At 38.8% G+C, this 27,252-nt stretch overlaps 1 long non-coding RNA gene across 1 annotated transcript; it reads right to left on the reverse strand.

Annotated features, from left to right (window-relative positions):
- Positions 1-13,054: 13,054 nt before the first annotated feature.
- Positions 13,055-25,751, reverse strand: LOC140513526 (uncharacterized). Its single transcript, XR_011970218.1, has 3 exons — positions 25,678-25,751; positions 23,484-23,643; positions 13,055-14,762 (listed from the first exon to the last, which is right to left on the reverse strand). It is a non-coding gene; the product is annotated as an uncharacterized lncRNA (long non-coding RNA).
- Between the last annotated feature and the right edge of the window lie 1,501 nt (positions 25,752-27,252).

Below are 27,252 nucleotides of genomic sequence, written 5' to 3' on the forward strand. Positions count from 1 at the left end.
CCACTACCACCACCTTTCCACTTTCCATACTACCCTTCACATTTTAGCCATTTTCAGCTTCCTGAAACAACCATCTCAATGCCCTTAACAGTTGACTCCCTAAGGAGAATTGTTCTCTAAATGCTTGCAAGGAAAACCACTGCACTCCACCGAGATGGAATGCAACCTACGTCAGGAAATCTTTAGACTCAACCAATCGATCGCTGATTCAAGTATATTAGATAGTACTCTTTGGTGGAGTTGGTCAGTAAACCAGTCAAAAAAACATTTATTAAATGTCTACTATATGCCAGGTACTGTGTTAAGTGTTGGAGATACAATAAAAGGTAAAAAGTTCTTGGCCTGGGAACTCACAGTCTAATGGGCTGATCAAACTCTTCCCCTCCCAGATTGGGATACCATGACAGGCGTCTGATCTTATAGCCATATCTGATCATCTGCCTGAACAAACACCACTATGTGGAGAAAAGAGGGACATATGCCACAAGAAGTCCAACAAGCAGGAAATGGCAGAAGAGGATGGTCAAAGAGGATGGGCTGCCATAGAAGCATGAGGATGAGTCAGACCCTCCTGCTGAGAAGCCACTTCCTCTGGGGCAAATCAAAGTCTTCATTTCCATGGAGGCAGTTTTTGCTTACTAAGATTCTAAGCCCTATTCTCTAGAGCACAGGGGCCCCTAAATCACTGCTACCAACTCTTTTGTTGACCAGTTGACCACTTTTTGCCTACCTCTCTGATGTAATCACTATATCTGTACTCCAGGTATTTTCTCTGGCTGTCCCCATGCCTGGACCACTATCCCTTCTCATCCCTGCCTCCTAACTTCCCTGGTTTCCTTCAACTCTCAGATGAAGTCCTACTGTCTGCAAGAAGCCTTTTCAGTCCTTAATACTGTACTTTTCCTCTTGATTATCTCCAACTTGTACCACATATCTTATTTGTACAAAGTTGTCTGCATATCGTCTCCCCATTAGACCACGAGCTCCCTGGAAGCAAAGACAATTTTGTTGCCTTTGTCTGTATCTCCAGCATTTAGCACAGTGCCTGGCACATAGGAAGCCTTTAGTAAATGCTTGTTGACTGACTGACTAAATCCCAAGAAACAAGTTTACCTTTAAAGAAATAACAACTAAACAAAGGCCAAGGCAGAATTAAATAAAACAAACAGAGCTCAGTCTGCTAGGCAGCTGCAGCATTCCAAAGACACATCAAAATTTTTCTTGATTAATCCTACACTAATTACCAGGAATTCATCTCAGGAAAGATTGAGTTGGTTTGTTTTTCATCTTCAAAAACTCAGGCAAACAATTTACTAAAGCAAAGAGAAGTTTTTGCTATGCATTAGCGGTGGGTATATCTATGCTAACAAAATCATTAATCCTTGAAGCACTGGAACTACTATGACCCCATGAGCTTTTTCATGCATTTGTCTCTTTCTTTTAAATTTTTCTTTCAAAGGAACTCTTACCTTAACTAGTTGTCTTTTTTCAGGAAAATAACTTAACCTTCTTGTCTTGCTGTCTGTCTGGAGCTTTGCCTTGACTTTCTTCCTGCCTGCAGGCTCCCCAAAGGCCATTGCATCTCCCTTAGCCAAAAATGTCTAAATGCCCTTCAGTCTTATCCAATCAACTGCAGATCACAGTGTGTTAGTCCTCCCGTGTGGGGCTGGTCAGGTTCCTTCCCTCCTAGACTAGGATACTTTGTCAGTCGGCTCTGATCCAGTAGTCAGATCTGACAGTGCATCTGTCTTATCAAACACCACTGTGTGAAAGGAGAGAGGCATGGATGTCAGTAACAGCACAGCTAAAAGATGCAGGAGGTGGGCAGAAGGGGATGGTCAAAGAAGTCATGGGAGAGGCTGGGCCAGGATGAAGGAATGAAAAAAGCATTACACTAATACTTAGTACTGGGGACGCAAACAGAAAGTAGTAAAAATAAAATAGAAAAGTAAGACTACTCTCAAGAAACTCATGTTCTCATGGGGGGAAATTCATATGGAAGGTTTCAGCTGCAAGTCAGATGCAAAGGTCCTGTGGTCCTCAGGGTGCAAAACAGATGCTATATCTCTTCTTTAATGTCATATGCCTTGGCAGGAGGCAATTATGTGATGGCTTTTAACCTCTACTTCCTGGGGTTCAGAGCTATAATATGAAAAAATTACCCCAAAGAAACAGAAAGTTTGGGAACTCAGGTTCATATTATTTTCCTTTTAGCTTTTTCTTTATATCTCTCTGATGTCTTCCAGTCTTGAATTTCCAACTGCCTTTCAGGCATCATGAACTAGATGTCTAGTAGACATCTTAAACTCAATATGACCAAAGCATGATCTTTCCCTCTTAGCCCTCCCCCCTCCTACCTTCCCTATTACTCTAGAGGGCAACATCCTCCTCTCAGTTCCTTAGGTTTGCAACCTAGGAGTCAACCTGAATTCCTCACTATCTCTCGTCTCCCATCTCCAAGTGCCAAGACCGATCAGTTTCAATATTGCAGCATCTCTTGAATATACCCCCTTTTCTTTTCTGACACTGTCACCACTCTAGTGCAGGTCCTCATCACTTCATGCTTGGAACATTGCAATCGCTTGCAGGTGGGGCTGCCTGCCTCAAGTCTCTCTCCACTCCAATCCATCTTGTAGTCACTAAAATGATCTTTCTAAAATAGATCTGACCATGTCACCTCCCCCTACTCAATAAACCCCAGTGGCTCCCTATGGCCACAGAACCAAATATAAAATGCTCAGTTTGGCACTCAAAGGCCTTTATAATCTAGCCCCCTCCTACTTTTTTAGTTGTCTTATACCTTTCTCCCCTACATGTACTCTTCTAATCAGTGACCCTGGCCTCCTGGTTGTTCTACAAACATAGCCCTCCATCTTGTGGCTCCAAGCATTCTCTCTGACTGTCCCCTATGCCTGGAATGCTTGCCCTCCTCCACTTTGACTACTGATCTCCCTTGGGGCAGCTAGGTGGTGCAGTGGATAGAGAACCAGTGCAGGAGTCAGGAGGACCTGAGTTCAAATCTCACCTCAGATACTTGACACTCACTAGCTGGGTGACCTTGGGCAAGTCACTTAACCCCAATTGCCTCATCCTGGGTCATCTCCAGTCATCCTGATGAATATCTGGTCACTGGAGTCAGATGGCTCTGGAGGAGAAGTGAGGCTGGTGACCTGCACAGCCCTTGCTCACTCAAAACAAAGTCAAGTGCAAGTCATGTCATCATTTCCCTGATGGCATGGTCTTCTTAGGCAACAAAGGAAAAACACACTGATCTCCCTGACTTCCTTTAAGTCGCAACCAAGAATCTCACCATCTGTAGGAAGCCTTTCCCAATCGCTCTCAATTTTAGTGTCTTCCCCCTTTTAATTATTTCCTATTTATCTCGCATATAGTTTGCTTTGTATGTATTTGTTTGCATATTGTCTCCCCCACTGGATTGTAAGATCCTTGAGGGCAGGGACTGTCTTTTGCCTCTTTTTTGTATCCCTAACATTTAGCACAGTGTCTGAAATACAGTAGGCATTTAATAAATGTTTATTGATTGATTATACTCATTATAGAATCAAATCCAAATTCTTTAGTTTATTATTCAAGGTCTTTGATATTTTAGTTCCGTTTTTTCATTTAGCATTATCGAGAGAGAGAGAGAGAGAGAGAGAGAGAGAGAGAGAGAGAGAGAGAGAGAGAGAATGACAGCTATGGGTGGGAAAAGAGAAATTATTTTTAAATTTTAATGTCTTTTATTCTGAACTTAAACACCAAAAGAGAGCCAGTCTATATACATAACAGAACATAAAAAGGATTAATTCTATATGAAACCATGAATCTCTATTTTAGACTGCTTGCTTCTTAAGAAATTTATTATATATTCTATACACTATTTTCAAAACTTTTATTCTTGTCTGTGCATCCTTATGGATTTCCTTCTGTTCTCTTCTGTGCATTAAAAAAAATAGATTTACCCTTTTCCCCCCAATAAGGCTGACTTCATCATCCTTTACATATGCCACATTTATTTCTTCCCTCTTTTATTTAATCTGCTCTTTCCAACCTCTTACATGCCTCTCCTTCCTATCCAAATCTTACTGTTCTTCAAAGATTACTTCTTCCATGAAGCCTTTGCCTGACTTCTTCAGCCTATATCTCTTAGTACTATAATTAGGGAGGCAGAACAGTTGAGATAAGGGACCAGTGAAAGCCTGGTTCTATGGGATGGTATTTAGACTGGCTTATTGTGCTAGATTTATGTATAGGAAAGAGAAAAGAAAAAATAGCCAGGTTATATCTTTTCAAGGCAAAACAGTGTTGCTCTGTGAGCATGGTATTACTGGATGGCTTTCCCTATGTGTCTGTGCTTGTGTTCCCTTGTGTTGCGCATGCCTTTGGGGAACGCTTTTGCTGCTAGGCTATGATGCAACCTGCCTGAGGTCTTTGGCACAGGAAATATCAAAGGTTTGGGTAATGATGGTTGGTAAGTAACAGCTCTAGCCTTCTAAGTCCTTCTTTATTCTCATGGATGTAATTGACAGAGAGCAAGATTTTGGCATTTAGAGCTCCAGGGACCCTAAAATTTCCTTCTTTGAACTTCTAGCGGATTGAGATTCTGGACAATATTAGTTAGCATTTGATTGCATATAATCTTACGTTGTTCACTGCTTAAAGTGCTTGTTTTAGCTCTCAATTTTTTTTTTTAAATCTAGAGACTATATTTTCTATTGAAAGGTAGGATATTATAAGGTTAATTTTATGAAATTGCTTGGGGAATAAAAAGTTTTACATTGCAAGTACAGCTCTTATAAATTCTGTGAATCTTTATCCCAATTCTCATTCACATTGATGAATTAGTTCATCCAAAGAAAGATTCTATCTGTCCCTCAGGATTTTGGGGGTACCCATTTGGGAATATGGGATTATTTACTAATTTCGTCATCTCGAGTCCCCATTCCAGTGTGTTTTCCCCAATATCAATTACCAGCTCAAATTAGTATCTCCCTTAGATCCTTGATACCTTACACTGACTAGTACCCCAGTATTACTCAACTAGTTAACACCAATTAGCTTTTACAAACAGAACACTCTGAGAAGAGGTAGCAAAATAGAAGTAAAAACATTTTTTCCTAACACTTTGGGATGTACTTTCCACTATGCCTTCTGACCCTTGGGAAGTGTGAGCTCAAACTTATGGCAATTGCTACAAAATATTTGCCCCACCAGCTTTACTTCTGAAGGTGACACGGTTTGGGATATGTTAAATGAACGGTGTCAGTGAGACACTGAAGTAGAAATATCCTATAGTCAACTGGGCATGTGGGACTGGAGCAAAGGAGAGGGGTAAGCTGGAGTTTCAGAGGCCATCAAGTTCAGTCTGGAAAAGAATGCCTGACAGCTACTTCAATGAAGGGGGACCTACTGTCCGTCAATGCAGCCCACTCCACTTTTGCATGGCTTTACTTGTACAGAAAGTTTTACCCAGCATCAAGCCAAAACTTGCCCCTTTGTGACTTCCACCACAAATCAAAGATATTGACTGGGGAGCTAGCTATCTGTGTAGAAATGTTGGCTGAAACGACAGAATTGGACTGACTAGAGAAAAGGTGACAACATCAAAAGAGGCTTCTAAGCTGCAGTTTAGGAATGTGGACCTGCACAGGACCTTGAACCTGGATCCAGAGGATCCAACCTGTGAGTGGGAGTTGGGGGATGGTTGGCCTGGAGTATTACATTAACCCCAAGATTTTTTTAGGGCTCTTATGCCAATGAATGAAAGGGTAGAAAGCTAACGCAGTAGTTCAGTCTATGAGATAAAAACTATTTTCATTATAATACTAAGACATTTTAATTTCTAATATAATAAATATCAATAGATATAACCCATATAAACAAAAGTGCTTGGGAAGGGAATGATCTTCAATAATTTTTAAAATTGTGAATTTGAAACCTCAAAAAGTTTAAGAACCACTGGACAAAGGAATAACAATCCCTAAATGGAATCGCTTCAAGGCTTTTCCTTAATCACCTCAATCCTTTGTTCCAAACTCTTGCCTTTATTATGTACATGGGATTATTATACACTTAACTTTAGAGGTCATGGGTTCACACTAGAGGGGGACCTGAGCCAGGTACAAATCAGAACACAAAACAGATTGTGTATGAAACCATGAATATGCCAATTACAAACCTAGCACCTGGCTTTAAGCCTACGTTTGTATCTCGCCCAGAGCCAATAGGCTTAATAATTGTTTTTCCTGAATTGAATTTGTTGAATACTCAGGAGAGTATTGCCCAAACCAATGATTCAGCATACTCAGGTGCAATTGAAGTCACTGGCCTTAGTTCAGAAATACAAAAAAATGTCATGCCTTTATTTATGGAAGAGGTCTACAGTTTCTGTGGATTGTGATACTTGGCAAAGTCATAGATGATGATGACCCCCTTTCAGAAAGAGAAGCAAAGCATTTGATAATGTTTAATATAAAATTTTGGAATAATCTCTTTGTTCTCTCTGAAGCAAACTCAGAGAATGCCTCTCCTATGTCAACAAAGCCAGCCAAGGCTGACTCTACATTCCTTAAGAGACCTTTAACCTAAGACACTATCTTGAATAATGGGACGTTTTCCATATCTTAATATTTGTAGACCTACACTATGTTATGGCATGTTAATGGTAAAGAAAACACAGACATCTTAGGTCGTAATTTCTATTGAACTTTGTTTACCCTTTCCTATGTCAGTTATCTGTTTAGGGCAGGAAGCCTACCACTTACTAGTGGTGGGATTTCCGAGACATATGTTTACCCAGCTTGGATTCCCAAGGCCTGACCAACATTGCTTTGTTAATTGTCCTGTCTTACTGAATTTATGATTTGCTCAATTAGGAGAGTTCTTTTCTCACGGCGAAATGTATATAAGCCAGAAGATATCTGCACTGGGTAGCCAGAACATTTCTGGCTCCATAATGCATTATGTAACTGTTTTCTTTATGGGGAATTGATCAATTAATTAATTAAATCATAAAATGTATGCATTTAGCCTGTTGCCTTTCTTTAATCAAGTTTTCAGGTTAACACATTCAAGATAAGTGCTTAAATATTTATACTATAGGAATTATACAATATTAGATCTATTTTCTCCCAATCCAGTGCTTTTCCCCACTATACACAGAGCTTCCTCAAAATCAACCAATCTACAGGCATTTATTCAATGTTTAAAACTGTATTTTTCGGTCACTTTGCTAGCCCCTGGAGGCTCAGTGCTTGACCCTCTTTTGTACTTTGGAGGAGAACTGTGTACGTCACAGCATAACTTTGTTCCAAGTGGTCTCCATTGCTTTTTCTTGAAAGGATGAAGTGGAGTATAGTGGAAATATCCCTGTACTTGGAGTCAAAAGATCTGTGCTATTTGTGTGATCTTTCACAAATCACTACCCTTCTCTCACCTTTAATGTCTTGTCTGAGAAATGGAGACAATGACATTTGAACTCCCTATACCTACAAAGAAAGTGCACACAAACCATACAACACAATAAAAATGCATAATTCTTGAAGATGCTAGGGATGAGGAATCTTTTTTTTCCTTTATTGATGGGTCTTAATACACTAGGGGGAAAACCAATAGAAGGTCACACTTGTATGAAAAGCTCAAAAAAAGGGAGAATGTATTGCAAACCAAAGCCCATCCAATGGCAGACTACATTTTCCATAATGGCTAACTAGTAATTGTTCTCTTTTACCCAGGAACCCTGAGGGCCTTCCCCTCCCAGTCTGATTTTTTTAAAATTTTGATTAAAGGGGCCATCCCTTAAAGAAGCCTATTCATTGAATGGGTGTATCTCACTGAAAGTGAGAATGTGATAAGACCTGAAAGGGCCAGGGTCTCCCATTGCATCCTGGGCCATCTCCAGCTGACCTGATGAATATTAGGCCCCTGGACCCAGATGGCTCAGGAGAAGAAAGTGAGGTTGGTGACCTTGCACAACCCTCCCTCACTCAAATCAAAGTCAACTGCAAGTCATGTCATCATCTTGATGTCATGGTCTTCTTCAAGAATGAAGAACAAAGACAGCATTTTCCATAAGATCCAAACTTCCAAAAGATGGAAATAATGGCAGGGGGCTGAGATTTTGAATTCCAGAGAGGGTGCTGTGAAAGTAGTAAGGTTATATTATGAATAGATGATAGAGGAGGGAAATGAAAATAGAACCACTCACTGGGTAGGGTAAAGCCAAGAGGTTAGGGAAGAAGGAACAGATGAGTAGTACAACAAAGGGGTCTCTATACATGGAACTGACTAGCAGCAGAACCAAGTAGGCTTTTGGCTGAGTCACTCCATCAGTCAATAAATGTCTATTAAGCTGTAGCTATAAGAAGGTGAGGTAACAGAGATACGGTATTTTTCCTAGTTTAGAGACAAAAGAAATTGGATAAAAAGGAACTTCCTCTAAGAAGTATCTTGGAGAAGTGAAAAAAGGAAATACAGTCATTTAGGGAATGATGGCTGAGCCTGTATCTAGTAGTTGGTTTTTTTTTTTAATTTCCTTTTCTCTTCTAGTTAAATGGCTTTCCTGTTCTTTGTTTAGTGTAGGACTATGATAATAAATGAGCTTCTAAATCTAATTTAACTTTTGAGGTCATGGGTTCACACTAGAGGGGGACCTGAGGCAGGTACAAATCAGAACAGAAGAAAGATTGTGTATGAAACCATGAATCTATTATATATAACTTGCTTTCTGAAAACATGTATATCATAAATTCAACAAGTACTTTCAAAGCTGTCCTGTTTGCCTGGGTTTCCCTCTGGCATTTCTTCTGTTCTTTTTTGCACATTTAAAAATTGATCCAGTGACCTCCTTTTCACTCTTTGGCAACACAATTGTTAGCTTCACTCTCCCCTCCAAATCATCACCCCCATTATAAAAGAAGGAAATTCACAATCATCCTAATAAATCTAAGCATTGTGAAGCAAAACAAATTCCTGCATCATCATATCAAGTTCAACTTTGTATTCAAATCATGTTCAAAATCTGTGTCTTTAGCAGGTCACCTCTCTGTTAGAAAGTGGGTTAGGCTCTTTGTCATTGGTTCTCTGGAGTTGTGCTTGATCATTGGATTGATCAGCATTCTTAGGTCTTTGAAAGTTGTTTTTATGTGCAATTTTATAATGGCTGCATAAATCATCCCCTTCGTATGCTCATTTTGATCTCTATCAGTTCTTCTCAGCTTTCTCTGAAACAGTCACTTTTGTTATTTCTTACAGTGTAATAATATTATTCCATTACCTTCATGGACTATAATTTGTTTCGCTATTTGCTAATTGCTGGGCATACCTTTAACCATTTCTCTTTGGGGAAATGGCCCTTGTTCTGGAAATAAGGAGTTCTAAAAGTCTTAGTTTGGTTTTAAACTATTCAAGCTTAAAACTACACTAAGACATTTGGAACACCCTGTATTTCTCTAAATTCCCTACATGTATTAGATGTTAAACTTTTAATAGAGAAACTTGCTGCAAAGATTTTTTCCTATTTAACTGCTTTTTCTTCTAACTTCACATCAATTTAGTTGATGTCAAATTGGCTTTTAAATTTTATATAATCAAAATTATCCATTTTGTTTTCTGTGGTCCTCTTGTAAGAAATGAACCAAACTTCTGTTTCCACAAGAAAATATGCAATATGCCAGAGGTCTTGTATTTGCTAGGGAAGGCAGGGAAACCAATTAGAAATTAGAAATCATCCAGAATGTGGGTGCCTACTTATTAACATATCTAAAGGCCAACAACTCCTCTCTTGGCTTTAGATAAAATCCACAACTTCAAAGGCTTGAGAAGAACTTCATTACTCTTCTTATGTTTGGCCTTTGATCAATTAAAAGAATTTTTTAAAAAGAATTTATAACATGTCATCCTATAAAGAAAATGAGGAATGTGACAGGAATGGAAACCCAAGTGGGGTGGGATATAAGGAACCCTGAAGTGCTATGCCAATGGGAGGCAGGCAGGAAATTCTAATTGGAGACAGGACATAAAAAGGCTTGCATCTGTCTGAATAAATGTAGCAGCCCATTAGGAACTACTCATTCATTGGGGGGCCTGGGGGAGAAGAGAATGAACGTAAAAATTAATCAAATCTTTCCTGGCTTCACAAAGAGGACTGTCTTTTTTAGAGTGAGTATGTTTCTCACAGTTTCTCTAATCCTTGTTTGGTGAAGAACTCTTCTCTTATCCATAGATATGAAAGATCTCTTCTCCCTTGCTCCACTAATTTACGATGTGACCTTTTATGTCTAGGCCTCATATCTATTTGGGGCTTGTTGTTGAATATGGTAGGGCATCTAAATGCCACAGTGGATAGACCACTAGGCCTGGAGTCAGGAAGACTCATCTGCCTCAGATACTTTAGGCAAGTTACTTAACCCTGTTTGCCTCAGTTACCCCATTTATAAAATGAGTTAGAGAAGGAAATGGCAAACTTACCCTAGTGTCTTTGCCTCCAAATTGGGTCACAAAGAGTCAGATACAATTGAAAAAAAAAAACAATGATGGGAGATACTGGTCAAATTCCAAGTTTTGTGAGACTTCCTTAAAGTTTTCCCAGAAGTTTTTGTCAAATCACAAGCCACATACTTCAGTAATAGGAGTATTTGAATTTATCAGACTCTATACAACTACGTTTATTTACTTGTATATGCCAGGTGCTTAGTCTGCTCTAGTGATCACCTTTTCAATTTTTTAAACAATACCAAATAGATTTGATGACTTTACTTTGTGGTATTGTCTCATTCTTTTCTACTTTGCTCATGACTTTCTAGAGTGACCGCTTACTTGATGACAGAATCCATTTTTCATGGTAAACCAGGATCAAGATGAGCAGAAGCATCAAATCCAGGGACCTCCGGTCACAAAAAATAGCTAGCCATGTTGGACAGAGTCATTTGAAACAGTTTACTCCTTCACTGAGCTCCCTAAGAAGTGAAAGACGACAAATATACAGAAAAGCCAACTTGAAAGGAGAAAGGGACAACAATAATGGAGAGGAACTGACAGGGTAGGGTCCAAGCTGAGACCTTTGTCCATTACTCCAAAGGAGTTTAGGTTTCATTTGTCTAAAGCACCCTGGAAAACCCTCATCTTGAAAGCTCCTTGGATTTCCCCACTCGATCTGGTGTTCCTTTGAGGCCAGAAGTTTTTCATTACCACTATGTCCAAATCTCTGTTAACTCCTTTGTAGGAGTAGATTTTCTTCGCCTACTTCCCACCCTAGATCCTACCAAAATCCCATTTTCCAGGCTACTGACCACTCCCATCCAGACCATCCCTGGAACCCCCAGATTACTTAGCTATCCCTGGATTCTTCCCTCTAGTGCTCAGTTTTCTAACCTGCTTATATTAGCATTACGAAAACTTAGGTTACATCTGGCCCACTGGCATTAGGGATACAAATGCTTAAATTCCTTAAGAGTCTACCCAATAAGGGGGATTTTTAATAATCTTTGTTCTTCTTTGGCTGAAAGAAGGCTTAGGTCAAATTCATTTGGGCAGAATCTGGCGTGTCACTATTTGGGGGTTCCTAGCACCCCTAAGCCTCAACAGAACCAGATTTAAGGACTTGCTTCTGAGTCACTGTGTGACTCCTTTGAACTAGAGAAGCTAATGACTCAGTGTACCTTTCAAAAGGACAACTTTTAGCTTGACTTCTCTTGCTTAGAGTCCTTTGTTTAGCAATTAGTATGCTCTGTCTCTAGATTCACCATAAGGGTGAGGATCATCTTTGCTCTTTACCCCTGATTCTGCCCCTAGTGGAGCATGAAATGCCTTTTCCACTTTATGTTTTCTTTCATGAATAGATAACTAAACATCCTTCCTAAGGTGGAAGTGAACAAGTTTGGAGGCCACCTTATAAGGGTGTGTGAAAGGCCAGGGTCCCACTGAATCAGAGCTAATTGGTGGCCCTAGGAGAAGTCTCTGACATCCATTCCAGTGTTCTTGAAGATGAACCAGAAAATTGACCCAAATCTGGTTGTTATGCCAACAGACATGTACATAAGTTGTTTGAACAGTATGGAGACAGCAATCCCCAAAACTACTTTATGTTTTTATGAGATTTAAGTATCAGCTTCCAAGTGGATTGTAAACGTGGTCATAAGTTAAGTTATTGAGCCTATTTTAACTTTGTTTCTGTCAAATGTATAGTTGCGAGTATTCTGCATTTAGCATCACCTTTTTTTAACACAAGTTCTGGAAAACTTCATTGTATGCTAGTTGGATGTAAGCTTAAATTATTCCAATTTTGCTGGCAGCTTCTAAAGTATCATGGTCTGTGGCAAGTCAGGCACTAGCCTTTTTCTCTCCCTCAGGCTGGATGAGTATGTTGTCTTCAGCCACACTGATGCTATCCAACTTGTCTGCTTGATGCAATACTTGTTTACCTTGACATCAGCAATGAAGGAAAGACTGTTCGTGATCTCATTTGGGGTTTTCTAGGTAAAGAGTTCGCCATTTCCTTCTCCAGCTCATTTTACAGATCAGAAAACCAAGGCAAATAGTGTTAAGTGATTTTTCCAGAATCACACAGCTAGTGTGAACTTGGGTATTCCTGACTCCAGGCCCAGCACTCTATCTATTTTATCTATCCCGACATGTCAGACTGGGTGGTAAAAATAGAGATTTGCATTCTTAAAGTCATCTACTACAGAAAATTCAGGTAAGAAAAACCTGCAAAGGGAAGTTTTATCTCCATTGCAGATTTTATCTCTTGTTTCTGTGTTTTAGTATGTAAGTAACAGGAAATTGCTTAAGGAACAAGGAGAATAAGTATTAGACAATAATCATACAACCAGGAAGAGTGAAAAATGGATGAAAATCCCAGTTTTCCTGCCTCCAACCCTGGCACTCTATACACTTACTGTACCATATTGCCTCAATGGGAAATTTAAGTAAATAAACCAAGAACTTCCCACAAAACCTCCTCATTTTAACTATGTTCCAAAGTTTGATCATTAGACAAAACAGAGCAGTATTATAGGAAATATTACGTAAAGAGCAAGAGAAGATGAAACTGTGACTAACACTGTGTTACTCTGCAGGCTAGCTTTCCCTTATAGACTTGTTTATCATCTCTTCTCTCAGCCTTGATCGCACACATTGAGATCTTTTCTTTATTTTTCCTAATAAATCACACCCAAACTTGGCATGTTTTCCATCACGGAAAACTCGGACAGCCAATTTCCATCCATTTCTGCCTTTTTTGTGGCCACCCTTATATTTGAATGTGTCAGCTATACAGCAAAAGGCATTAGTTCCTTCACTTTGCCCCAGAATATTTTCAGTTCTCTTTCTCCTTTTTAACAGACAAGACCATTCCACATCAACTTCAGACAACTATAATATGCACACATAATAGGCAAAATAAGCAAGAGATTGTTAGGTCACAGCATTCAGCCCCCATATATCCCTTCACTCTTCAGTCTCAGGACCAGCTGGCTGTGATGTTGAGGTTGTCCTCCCCCCTCTGCCTCCATCCCATTCCAAGTATCTGCAGTCCTTCTTCCAGAACCATCTGCCTGGTCCCCAGGATGCCAGAAGAGCTCAGATGAAGCTTCCACAGCCAGAGAGTGCTGAGCCAGCAGGAGAACAAAGCCTTGTCTGGGAGGGACTTGTTGGTATAATTAAACTTCCCTATTTAGCCCAGGTGTATGGTCTACTCTTTTATAGTCACTCTTTTACAAATCTGAGCCTTGTTTTGGAACATTTTCTCTTCATAGTTCTCTCTCAGTTGAAACAGGGTTGAATCTGCCAGACATGCTGTGTAGAGGCCGGTTGAATGCCCCATGGGCCTAATGTTTGTCATCAGGAAGCTGCCACATATTAGATGTGGTACTGATTTAGGGTAATGTAGGCAACTCCGTTATATACTCTTTCCCAAGCTTGGATATAAAATACCTTAGAGCAATGGTGTCATACTGAAACAGAAATGGGGGCCACTAATCCTATATAAGGATCCCTGCAGGTGGCATATTGATTTAGAAAACCGCATACTGACATTACCTATGTTCTGTTGTATTTTAATTTATTTTGTTAAATATTTCCCAACTGCATTTTAATCTGGTTTGGGCACAGATACCTCTGCCTTAAAGCATTTAGAATACATTCCAGTCCAGATGGCTCTTTATGTAGAAATAGAATTTTATTTTAATAGGGCAAATATTAACTAGGCCCCTATCACATCTGTATATTTAAGAGAAAACACTTGCTGAAATCCTAAAAGAAGAAATAGAACAAATAGGGACAGATTGTTGCTTGTCTAATTTTCATTGTATTCAGTCTCTGCTTAAATTACTCTATTTCTTGGGTTTCAGAGATTCCTGGTGCTTTTAATTAAATTCCACCAGATTAGGAATCATCAACACATAGAAATGGATCTCTGCCAGAGCCACCATTTTCTCTTTTTCTGAGAAGATGGGATGGGATAACTAGGTTTGGTAAATGTGCTACCTAGGCCGCATTAGGCCTTTGTAATTTCAGCTATCTCATCTGCCCACACAGTCAAGTTTTCTCCCAAAGCTGAGGTGAATGTGTTGTTACCTTTGGAATTTTCTTTTCTTCTTTAGATGGTCTTCCTTTCTGGCATATGCTTTCCCTTGACTCCCTTCCGATTGCCTTTCTTGTCTCTGGTGATCTTAGGAGAGATGAAGTCAAGCTCCAACTGGTGTTTCAAGAGATCCTCAGGTCTCTGCAGCTTGAATCACTGCTGAAAGTTTCATGTTTTCTACCTAGGAGATCCAAATGGGCATTGACTAAATTCACCATAAAACCACTCATGCAGATTGCATTTACTATCAATCCAAGATGCTCATCTTTGTTCTAGCTAAATTTGCCTGTATCATCGAGGTAGGCCATGGCAAATACTTTAGCCTTCAACCTATGACTTCTTAGAAAGAGGTGGGTACATTTCCTAGTCCAAAGGGAAAAATCAGTCAATATATATGTGTGTATAGATACATACGTATATGTACATCTACATACACATACATATACACATACCTATATGTTTATATGTGTATACATTGTTTGGGGATATAGGTGAACAAAGGGTGTGAATAGTTCAGTGATATTCTATATATAGTTACAAATTGCTTTCCAGAATGCTTAGACCATTTCATAGCTCTACCAACAGTAGTAGTACTTATTTTTCCATAGCTCCTCCAACAGTTGCCATTTTTCTTTTTTTATCTTTTCATAAGTGATCATAGAAAGATGTAGGGGGGGGAAGTAGAGAGGGGGAAAGAAACCTTCAGTGGAGGAAAGAGAAGAAATCTTTTCTCATCTTGAATTGTTGACAGGCGTGGTCTAGGGCCCAAGAGCACAATGAGATTTCTATTGGACTGGTTCATTGAGTCTCTGAGCTCCTCGGTTGTCTTTACCAGTTTGATGGTAATTTCAATGTATCATGGTGTCAAATAGTATAAAATGCATAGTTATGAGAAAAGGAAAGTGAACCAGGAGGGCCAAAGGAAGTAGGACATTCCTTAGCCCTCTCTCTGGGAATGTCCTATATGGATCAGTAGTGAAGTATGGAGCCTAGGAACAGACATAAGTGAATTGTTAAGTATTCAGTAACTGCTGTACTTAGTAGTTCACAAAGAGAATGATTAAAATAATTAAAGGAACGAAGATAAACATTATCAGTAAGTGAACTGAGGAACCAGACAACAAAAAGCTGAGAAGAAGCTTAAACATGAATTTCCAAGTACAAGAGATACTACGAGTTGGAAAATAGACAAGAAGAACATTCTAACTAAGAATTGGGACACTAAGAAAAACTATGGAATTCCTTCATTGGAGTTTTTTAAAAGAAACATTTTATTGATATCTCTTGTTTTTATATGCTCTACATTTCCCAGTGTAATTTTCTTCCCCCTTTCAGTCATCTTTTACAGCACAGAAAGAGGGGAAAAGTTAATTAAAACTAACCAAAAAGTTTGACATTTTTGCAGTATTCCATATCCATAGGCCCCCACCTCTGCATTTCTTGAAACTTTTAAGAATGACGAGAGTTACTAACACAGGATACTTAAGTGCAATCTTGCTGAGAGTCAGAGGCCTAACCTTGACAAACATTCAAGGTCCCTTGCAGTTTATTGATACAATAATTAAGTAGAAGAAATAATTTCAGGGGCACAATGAAAATGTATTTTGTTTCTTTCTCTAACAGTTTCACAGTTCACAGTTGGGAGGAAATAACGAGTAATCAATCTATATGAAGTCATATAGAAGGGATGTTCCCCTGTGACTTCTAAATTTGGATACCATTCTTTCGAAATTAAGGGACTAATTAAGTTAGTCAGAGATTAGGGGATATAATGTGACAGGAAGAGGGGAGACTGTATTGTAGAGAACCTCAGGCTACTAGGCTGGTTAATCCTAGCTTTGTCACTAAGCAAGATTGTTTGTTTCTCCTACAGGACTGAGAGACCATCAGTAAAGATCCTCTCTTTGCTTCTGGTTGGTTTGGAGAGAAGAAGGAAGATATGCTGGTGGTGGTAATTCAGAGGTGGCCTTGCCAAAAGTCATGTGAGATCCTGGTCTAAAATTCATTATATGCCTCTGCACACTTTTGACTGGACACATCTCTCTCTGTCTCTTTCTCTCTGTCTGTCTGTCTCTCTCGTAGTTTAATGTATTTTAATAGAAAACTTAGAGGAAAAGCACAAAAAAGCATATTGAATGGATGGAATCTACTGTGTGATAAAAATGCTACAAACACCATTTAGTTGCCATCAACAAGAAATTTTCTTTTTTAAAAAAATCCAAATGCTTGCATTGTCCAGAAAAATTTAACAGGTTTATTTATAATTGTTATAAAATTGAATCATTGAAATTTGTTCACAGAAACATTTTTTGTATTGCATTAATGCTTTATATACACAATTTACACAGAAATGAAAATGGAAAAAACTTGCTAATATCTGATTCTTTCCCCTATTTTTCCATTCATAATCATATACTTAGGTACCTTTAGACATGTAGGGGAAAATATCTAATGTTCAGAACTACCAATAACATGAAGAAATTTTTTTTTCTGTTTTGAGAATAAAGAATGTTTCCCATCATAGTGGAGTTTAAGCACATTCTCCACATAAGCGGCATGCTAGCTGGATATCTTTTGGCATGATTGTGATATGTTCAGTGTGGATAATACATAGGCTGGTATCCTCAAACAGTCCAACCAGATAGGCTTCGCTTGCCTCCTGCAAAGCACCAACTGCTGCACACTGGAAGCACAGATCTGTGCACACACCAGGGAAGTTTACCAAAATTAGAAGTTCTGTGGACATCTTTCTGATAGGGTCTGATTTCACTGAGAGCCACAGTACCGGGCCTGTAGCGATGAGGTTTCTTGGCTCTTCCAGTAGAAGAAGGTGCACTCTTGAGAGAGGCTTTTTTTGGAACCGCTTCCTGGGGGCTTTACAGGCATTTTTCTTGGCACAAGCCATGTTCCTTAGAACTTTTCCTTCCCCGCCTCCCTTCTCTGTTGGTTTGGACTCGGAGAGCGAGATGGAAGCTGAGAACACAATGGAAAGATGGTTCCATCTTCTCTCTTCTTAAGAAACAAGTAACCTGCCTTGATTTGTGCCCCTGTCAGCTTCCCAGTATGCTTAACCAGAAATCATATCTCCTAATTGCCTTTCTGATCCTTCCCTTAGGTTTATATCCAGTCACTCCTTCCGCTGCTACCTCACATTCAGCAATATCAAGGAAGACTGGTCTAGAGTCCTGGGAGTGAAGGAATATCCCATTGGTAGAGCATCTCCACCATCATTTCTTTCATGTTCTAGAGACTGCAAATCAATTCTGTCAGCTCTTGGATTGGAAGCTCTATCTATCTGAGACATTAATTTGGGAAGCAAAATAAGAGTAAGTACCTCATCCTTTGAATCTCCTTTGCCTTGAGACAGATTATCAAACCTATTTGGAAAGGACCAAAGGTCATCTTGTACCACCTTCTAACCACTGTATACGTCACTTCTACGTTATCCTGCCAGAAAGGTCATCTAGCTTCTGTTTTAATATTTCATGTGATTGGGAACTCACTACTTTTTGGAGCAGACCTTTGCATTTTCTATATGGTTCTCATCCTTAGAAAGCTTTCTATGTTGATCCAAATCTGCCTGTCTTGTAACTTCTGTCCATCGTTCCTATATCTGCATTCTGGAGCAACATGGAACGTCTATTTCCTCGTCAAATAATAGCTTCTCAAATATTTGAAGATAGCAGTCAAGTCCCCACTAAGTCTTCTTTTACAAGCTTTTTGCTGTTAAGTCAGTGGTGTCTAACTCTCTATTGACCCCATTTGGGATTTTCTTAGCAGAGATGCTGGAGTGGTTTGCCATTTCCTGCTCCAACTCGTTTTACAGATGAGGAACTGAGGCAAATAGGGTTAAGTGACTTGTCCAGGATCCCACAACTAGGAAATACCTGAAGTTGGATTTGAACTCATGAAGGTGAGTCTTCTTGATTCCAAGCCCAGTGCTCTATACACTGAGTCAAAAACCTCCAATTCCTTTGGCTGTTTCCAGAGCTCTAACTATCCTCCTCACTATGTATTCTCAACATATTTCAGTTTATCAGTATCTTTCCTGCTTAAAAAATGGTAACCAGAGCTAAACAACATACTCCATGAAAACTTACCAATGCAAAAGATAGTTGGACCACTGCTTTCCTTGTTCTACACACTACTCTTTTATTAATGCACAATAAAGGCTGCAAGTGAAAGTTCTCTATAACCCCTAGGCCTTAAGAGAGATCTGCTCAGTCCTCCTGTACACTCAGTCTCATTCTCATAGTCTCATTTATCCAAGCTTATAGTCACAAAAATGGGTGAGTTCTAGACCTCAGGAAATGGTCAATCCCAAGGAGAAAAGGTAGCCCCACCTAACTAGTCCCACCATGCTGACTACAGAATGGCCATTTTGCTAGCTCTCATCCTGACAATGAGATAAAATAGCTTTTCCCCAGAGGTAAGTTTAGGGTATCCCTGAGTATTGGTTGTATGGTCCATCTGCAGCATGTCATATTTCCCAGGAACTTTCTCAAAGCTTCCACAATCTTCCCAACTATTCTTAATTTTACCAAAAAATCTGTGGAGTTCAAAGAAGAATGGGGAAAAAATCTCATGGATGAAGCTACAAGGACATTTTCACCAGTCCTGGCAGGTCAACCTTGCCTCCTCAAAGCCCCAGTGACTGCAAAGAATGCTCTCATATTACTTTTCCATAAAGACTCTACTCATAAGGATTATAGAAGGACAGAAAAAGCCTGGGGAGAGAGGCAATTTAGAGGGAAAAATAGGATTCTGGGAGTTTGTGATATTTGAAAATATTTGCCTCATTCTGCACTTGTAGGCCACTGCCCTCTGCCAAAGGTGAGAACCATCTTCAGTCTCCTGAAGTGACTATTAGTGGTTGCAGTGATGTTCTGAAGTTTTTGAAAAGTGTCTCCCTTTATAGGACTGTGACAACTAAACAATTTGTTCCCTGGGCTTTGTTCTTTTCATTCTGCATGTTTGTAAAATCTTCCCATGTTTCTCTGAATCCCTCATATCCATCCCTTTGTACATTCCATTACAGTCTATTATGTTTATTCTACATTATGACAGGACCAATTTTTTTCTAGGGATTCCTTCTCTCCACCCCTATTCCCCTCTTCCCTATAAGGTGACAAAGCCCAGACTTGATCAGCCCAGGGGTGAGGCAGGGCTCAAGCTGTACTTCCCTCAACCTCAGTTTCCCGCTAGCCTGCTTACTTTGATTCAAGATAAGAGAAAGCTAAAGTTAGGAGTCACTGGGCGGCATGATGGATAGACTGACTGCTGGACTTAGACTTAGGGAGAATTGACTCTGAAACCTATCTGAGACCTTTACTGGATGCGTGGCCCTGGGCAAATCTCCTCAGTTTCCTCATCTGTAAAATGGAGATAACAATACCTACCTCAGGAAGTTTTTGTGAGGACCAAATGAATTAATATACGTTAAATGTTTTGAAAACCTTAAAGCACTTAGTATAAGTTAGTATGAGGAATTATGTTGAACACATTCATTTAATCTGCTCCCCAACATAGGAACCTACTGAAGTTCTGACAGGATCAACATAAAGAGAAATAGATTAGATTCTTATCATAGGCCAGGCTAGCCATACTTAGCATTTATTTGTGAGGAATCTTGGATTTAGGAAGCTAGGGACACAAGGAAGGTACCCCAATCATTGAAAAAAAGAGGATGTTTCTCAGAGGCCTTTCTGCATAGCATCATATAAATCATTCCCTTCAGCTTAAATTCTGAAACATACCACCAGTGGCCTTGACTAACTCTCATCTCAACCTACAGATCTTAAAAATAGAAACCTCCAATTCCCTCAGATATCCTGCTTCACAGTTTTTTCAGTGGTTAGTGTTGGGCTTGGAGTCCTAAATACAAATCCATCTTATTAGCTGTGTGACCCCAGGCAAGCCACTTAACTACTTGGTTTGCCTTGGTTTTCTCATCTGCAAAATGAGAATGACAATAAAACCTACCTCCCAGGTTTATTGTGAGGACATAGTAAGATAATATTTATTTTAACAAGCCTCAAGGAGCTATATAAGGGCTAATTGTTTTATTGTTATTATTAATTATTAGCAGAATAGGTTTGGCAAGTGTGGTACCCTGTCATTAGGACTTTACAATTTCTTCTGTCCACAAAGATAACAAATGTACTCTTATATCTGAGGAGAATTTGTTGTTACCTTGATTTTTCTTTTTCTCTTTAGGAAGCCTATGCTTTCCAACTGCCTTTCCTATCTTAGATGGTCTTAGTAGAGATCAAGCCAAGCTCTTTCTTATGCTTCAAGACATTATCAGTACCTTTTCTGCTTGGACCATTATTGAAGCTTTAATATTTTCAACCCTGGGAAATCCAAATGGGCATTTGCTAAATCTCATCATGATGCCAGACCAGCAGTTGGCATTTGCCACCAACTTTAACATATTTATCTCCATCTAGGTACACATTTTCTCTTAAGTGACAAAGTCATCCCAGATATTGAGCAAAGACAGGCACTATTGATAACTAGTAGAGACATCTAAGACAAATGTCAAGGCCAGGCCATGCCCTTTCATGGCCATCTCTGTCTTTCCTGACCAATCTTGAGAGTTAGGTCTAAATTAACTCCAGGTTTAAGGCAATAAGACTGCTGAAAGGTCTGATAAGGCTTCATTGCCTTCCAAAGATGCTGCACTGACTCTGAAGAATGGGTACATCAGGCTGCATCTCAAAATAGCACAAAAGTTACTTAATGGAGCTGGAGGGCTCACCATAAACCTGTTCTCAGAAATAAGATGAAACTGTCTTTCTCTCCTATCTATAGATAACCTTGGTTCTCTTTGATCATCATCTTTCTCAGCACCTTCTCCTGCCACAGGTCCTTGCTTCATCCTTTATACCAAAGAGGCACCTTGAGCTTTCATTAACTCCATGGGAGCTTAAGGCAAAAGAAAGATGGGCACAACAGAAAGAAAAGGCAGGATGAAGGAGATGTAAAATATCACCTGAAAAAGTGGCATTTTTCACAAAGGGTTGGTTAGACAGAACAAAGAAATGATCACTTCAGTATATGTTACCAACAATTCCCATGCCCAATATTCTTGACATCACTCGCCTCTGAGTAGCCCCTTTTAAATCAATAGTACTGGAAAAGTTAATGACTCCAGGTCACTTGAGAACCAGTGAGTGAACTTGAGCTGGGGATCTGAGCCCTTCAGCTTTGAATGGTTTTTATTGTGCTCTTTTCAATTTCCTCTATGAACTGAGACTTCTTCAAAATGTTCCTCATGCTCCTAGAGATGAATCAGACCCTATCCTGAAGCAATGAATAGTTTTTCTCTTTAGTGTCTGTTTACCTCCTTGTTCTCTTTGGTTTACATTTTCTAGTATGCCTCATAGCTCTTTTCTGCTTCCTTTATTATATCCACAAGAATATCAAATTAGTCATTTCTTTTTGGATACATTCATCCCCTGGTGCATCTCAGACATTTCCTATTAAACTAATGACTGTATATAACTTAAGGCCAGCATTCTATTTTGGGCTGGTATCCACTTTTGTAATTAGTTGGTAGCATGCTCCCACATCCAGAGTATAATGTGTTTTTGCCAGACATTATTACATCCATCTTTAACTTACTGCTTTCTGCTACTGCTGCCTCCAGAGCCTGGCAAGTTTCAGTGTCATATGGGATCCAGTCATCATACTCATCACCCTGTCACTTACCAAACATAATTTTTATCAAATAGATTCTGATCATTCTTCTTGTATTTCCATATGACTCCTTTTGACTGAAGACATGGGGTGTGTGGTGGAAATAATTTGAAAATATTTGAACATGGCCTTGTTTTTGGCAAAGTGAAAGAATGTTACTCCTTGCTTGATTCATGCAGATGTTACCTTCCAGAAGAAGCTATCAAGGGTCAAATGGGCAGCTAGGTGGTGCAGTGGATAGAGCACCAGAGCAGGAGTCAGGAGGATCTGAGTTCAAATCTCACCTCAGACACTGGACACTCACTAGCTGTGTGACCTTGGGCAAGTCACTTAACCCCAACTGCCTCATCCTGGGTCATCTCCAGTCATCCTGATGAATATCTGGTCACTGGATTCAGATGGCTCTGGAGAGAAGTGAGGCTTCTGACCTGTACAGCCCTCCCTCACTCAAAAAAACAAAATCAAGTGCAAGTCATGTCATCATTTCTCTGATGCAATGGTCTCCTTTGGTAACGAAGGATGAACACACACACCAAACATGATCTACCATGTGACAACATCAGAAGGAACATTTTGTAGGAATTAAATATGTGACAAAACTCTGAACAACCCACTTCTCCTCTAAAGCATACATCAAAAAGGTTTTTAAAGGAAAATATAAGTTGCTTGGCCTTCTTTCTTCAAGTTTTATTAGGACTTTCAAATCTGAACAAATAAACATTTTTGAACATGGCAAATGTGGGAATATTTTTATTTGACTATATTTGTTATAAAGAATTGTTTTTATTATTCAATTATGGGGAGTAAAGGGGAGAGAAAATAAATGTTAATCCAAAAAATTAAATTTGGAAAAAATTTAAATCAATAAATATTTATTAAATGCCTATTCTTTGCAAGCAATATAACTCCTAATAGTCCTAGAATCCAATACAGAGTTCTCAAGGGGCAGATTTATCTCCTTTTGTTTCTAGTCTATGAAGAAAACCCAATAAAACCTCTTTTTAATGATGGTGCCAAGAAACAATGATAATATTCATATTACAAGTTGTTTGTATTACTGTTAGAGAGAAAGGCTGACAAGGAATATGAACAGAATATATTTGTACAGAATATAAACATAGCTAAGAATGAGAAAATAACAGTAGGCTTATGATATTTATCCCCCAAGTGGATATCTTCTGATCAAAAGAAAGATACTTACAGGACCCTTGGTCTTTGATGACAGCAGCATTCCTCTTCCTTGTCATCGTATGAACTTCACCACTTTCCTCAGGTTCACTTGGAAACTCCATGCTTCCTATCTTGCAAAAAGCACCTCCTGAATTTAAACCAGTCTGATTCAACCATCTTCACTCAAATTCCTAATCCCCAAAGAGGTAAAAAAAAAAAATTAAGACACATTAAGTCCCACGATAAAATCAGTCCCACAAAACTGACAGTAGAGTTGGGGGGTCAGGTGGTGCAGAGAAGTAGGAGGGAAAAAAGATAGCTAATTCCCCAATGGAGTCATGAAGACAGTCAATGGGAGAAAGACCCACTATATCCTGACATAGAAAAGCAGAAACATTTTTTTCACAAATTTTATAAGTAGTTCAGAGAACTTCTGGGTATGTAACGTCTCTGAGATGGCAAGTAAACAGTGTTGACAAGACATTTAAAATAATATACAGAAAAAAACAAAAAAGAACTCCAGAAGGGGATCTAGACAAATGGCGATTTTGTTACTACTGCGTTAAATCTCATTTACACAAAAAAATTCCCCAAATCCTAGCTTCATATACCGACAGTTCTTGCTTTACATAAGTGGACTGTTCTGTAGACTTCTATGTAAAGTAATTTTTATAAATTAAGATTAGAGTCAGAGATGGAGGGTTAGGTTAGGGGTCAGAATTGGTTAGGGTTAGCATAAGAGTTGAAGAGGGAGATGGATTTTGGGTTAGAAGTCAGAGGTTGATTTAGGGTAAGGATTTATTTAGCTTATATAACAAAGGTATACGAAAGCAATACCTTTACACTACTCATGATGTACTAAAATGCAGCCATATTAAACACTGTACCAAGATAATAAACAGAATTATGAAATGAAAGGTAAAGTTAATGATAAATAATGGTGACATTCATTAAAGTATTATACAGTAAAGTTAACATAGGCTTGCAGTGTGTGCAGGTGTGCCATCCCATGGCACCTAAACTTTATTATTGGTGGTTGGCTGAAACTTCTTTACATAAAGCCAAATTTGTGTAATGGGAATTTTATGTAAAGGGAGAACTGTCTGTACAGGCTTCTTTTTTCATTGGCACAAAACTATACAAGGAAATTCTTGCTGCTATTTCCCTGTCTCAACCTGTGTACTACAATATTTCCCTGTCCAAGTTAGGGGTGTTCTGTAACATATTGTTAGTCTTAATTTGAGTCATTATCTGAAGGAGAATTTGTAGGTCCTTCCATAATGTGATTATGCAAATATTTTAATGAGAAGCTGAGACCTGGAGTAGACTATAAATTCCTTGAAAGTAGGAATGATCCCAGTTCTCTGTATACCCAATGCCTAGAAGAATGTCTTACATAACAGACATTTAATAAATGTTTGTTGATCCATGATTTGTTCTGTTTTACATTAAAATGTTCATGTTTGTATTTTCTTATGTTCACAGTAAAAAAGATTTTTTTTTAAAAAAAAAGCAGGTTCATCCACAAATCACAAGGATGCCATGAACCTGTAATAACAACTAAGAAAACCAATCCCTAGGTGTTAAGCTGCAACGTATTTTTCTCATAGGAGAGCTTTTGAAAAATAATGTGCATTCCCAAGGGGAAGTGACATTTTCTTAAACCTCTACAATCGGCTGCCCTCTACTGGAGGGCTGGTCGCTGAGAATGGCAGAACAAGAAAGTCAAAGCTCAGGGCCCAAAGGAGGTCTCACCCAGAGAGACAGAATGCCAAATACAAATGGGAAGAGAGAGAATCAGAGACTAAATTTTCATCTGCTAATCTCCCTGCTCCCAAGATATGAAATTGTTCCAGGATATGTGAGCTTTAGGGGAGAAGAAAACTTTCCAGTTTGGGTTATTTGAAATGAAAAGAGCTGCTAAAATATTTTTGTATATGTAGATTCTTTCCCTCTTTCTTCAAAAGCCTCAAATATCATACATTGAGCAGGGGAACATCAGTTTGAGAAGCATCACCAACCTTTTCTCCCCCAAAGCCCTCCTATTATCAGTGAAATGTGCCTGTGGGTGTTATTGACCTCTCTACTTTTCAGACTTTGTCCCAGAGCACTGATACATTACCCTTCCACCTGGAGAGAAAAAGATATGGAACACAGGTCCCTCTAAGGTCCATACTCTGGGGTAGGGGAGAGTAAGGGGAAGATGAAGTGAGAAAAGTACTCACAATACAATGCAGTGGAGGGTAGAGGGTTGGGCTTGGAGTCAGGAAAACCTCAGCTCAAATAACACCTCTGATAGCTGTGGAACATTGAAAAAGAAAACCTCTCAGTGTCTGTTACCTCAGTGTAAAGTGAGGATTCTTAGACAAAATAGCTTCTAAGAGCACTTCCATTTCTACATCTATGATCTTATGAACTTTAAAAAAACTGATTAACAAGTATTTTTTGTTACTAACCCTAGTGAGCAAACCAAAAGCAAAAAACATACTCCTAAACATATATTTATATAGTTAGGCAAAGAAGATTTCCATTTCCACAAATTCCCAAATATCTGAAAACGTATATCTCTTTTGTCATTTTAAGTTCACTTCTCTCTCAGGAGGTAAGTAGTGTGTTTCATTTTTATCCTTGCGGATCATGGTATCGATCAGAATTCTAAAATCTTTCAAAATTATTTTTCTATATGATGTTATCATTAAATTCTTCTAGTTCTACTTACTTCACTCTCCATCAGTTCATAAAAGTCTTCTCAGATTCCTCTGAAATTGGTCCTTTCATCATTTCTTATGGTCCAAGAATATCCCATTATATTCATATACCACAATTCGTTTAACCATTTTCTAATAGGAGGATAACCCCTTACTTTCCAGTTTGGGTTATTTGAAATGAAAAGAGCTGCTAAAGTATTTTTGATATGTAGATTCTTTTCCTCTTTCTTTGATTTCTTTGCCAGTATGTCTAGTATTGATATAGTTGGGTCAAAAGGGATGCCAGGTTTGGTGACTTTCTGAGCATAGTTCTGAATGCTTTCTAGAATGGTGGGCATGATACACACTTCCAATAGTGTACTTGTTTTCCCACAACTCCTTCAACAATTGTCATTTTTGTTTTTTTCAACTGAGCCAAACTGATGTGTATAAGGTAGAATCTCAGTGTTGCTTTAATTTGAATTTCCTTAATTATTAATGATTTGGAACCTTTTTTTAATATGGCTATTGATGGCTTGGATTTCTTCCTTTGAAAAATTGCCTGTTCTTAAACTTTGATCAATTATCAGTTGGAGAATGGATCTTAGTTTTGCAAGTTAGAGTCAGTTATATTCACTATCTTGGAAATTTTACCTTTTTTGGTGAAATCTGTTGCAAGGATTTTTCCTATTTATCTACTTCTTTTCTAATTTTAACTATATTTAATGCAAAAATTTTTACATATCATCTAATCAAAATAATCTATTTTCTGTCATCTTAGCAGTTGCTTAGTGTTGAAATTTTTCCTCCTATCCCCAGATTTAAAAGATAATTTTTTCCTTGTTCCCCTAATTTGTTTATGATGTGACCTTGTCTATCTAGGTCACGTATTCATTTGGAGCTTATTTAGAATATGGTGTGACGGTTTGATCTATTCTTAATTTCTGCCAGATTACCTTCCAGTTTTCCTGGAAGTTTTTGCAAAAACGCCAAAAAATTCCTCCAGATATGGGGACATCTGGGTTGGTCAAAACCATGCTACTGCATTTGTTTCCTTCTGTATGTTTGTTTTGTACCTAATCTATTCCACCCATTGACCTCTCTGTTTTTAAA

This window comes from Notamacropus eugenii, chromosome 7 (genome assembly GCF_028372415.1).
Source record: "Notamacropus eugenii isolate mMacEug1 chromosome 7, mMacEug1.pri_v2, whole genome shotgun sequence".
Lineage (NCBI taxonomy): Eukaryota > Metazoa > Chordata > Mammalia > Diprotodontia > Macropodidae > Notamacropus > Notamacropus eugenii.